We start from the raw sequence: 771 nt of genomic DNA, 5'->3' as shown, positions 1-771 counted from the left end.
ACCAGTCAGTGAATTAAAATAAAACATATAAAATGCCAGGTAACTGGTGTCAAACAGCAATCTGTCATAATCTCCCTTCATTAAAGGGTCAGTCCACATCACATGGGCTTCTAATGGAGACTACAAGTGGTCATTTCAGCAAATTTTACACAGGCACGGTCCACTGTTGTCACCAATAGGAAACCCACCGGAGACTAGCCATCCCCGGGGTGCAAGTAGGAAGTGGCTGCAAAATAAAATAATGTAGTTGCTTCTGATATACAGTGCTTTAGCAAATTAAGTATCATTCAGTTAGGGTTTCCATCTAAGCTAAACTCGAAGATGTGAAGATAGCAAATTATTACATTTTTTAGTCATTAAAACATTATTAGATCCTGTTTTTTTAAATGCAAGTATCTTTTAAGTACCTGAATTGAACCTGGTATCAGCTATTTGGTGTCTTTGGAGTTTCAGAGTAAAGAGCAGCACAAGGATCTAACAAGCACACTAACATGCTGAAAAAAACAGGGTGGACTCTCTACTGTGCTGCTTTCTCCTCCTTTTACTGGCTGGTTTCAGTCTTAGGTGGGTCGAGGACAACCTGGGGTCAGAGGAAGTGGGTTAAGTAATGCTGGCCATCAAACTGAGGACATCTAATGGCCAATAAAAGTACTGCAGGGGAAAACTGGATTGGCTGGATTACTGCAGCAAAATCCACGTTATTTTATCTTTGCCCCTTTTTGTTGCTGGTGTAATTAGGAGCAACCATGTTATCTTTACATTTTGAAGAGC

Source organism: Pyxicephalus adspersus, chromosome 2, assembly GCF_032062135.1.
Source record: "Pyxicephalus adspersus chromosome 2, UCB_Pads_2.0, whole genome shotgun sequence".
NCBI classification, from domain to species: domain Eukaryota; kingdom Metazoa; phylum Chordata; class Amphibia; order Anura; family Pyxicephalidae; genus Pyxicephalus; species Pyxicephalus adspersus.
Note: the sequence above shows the minus strand (reverse complement) of the source record.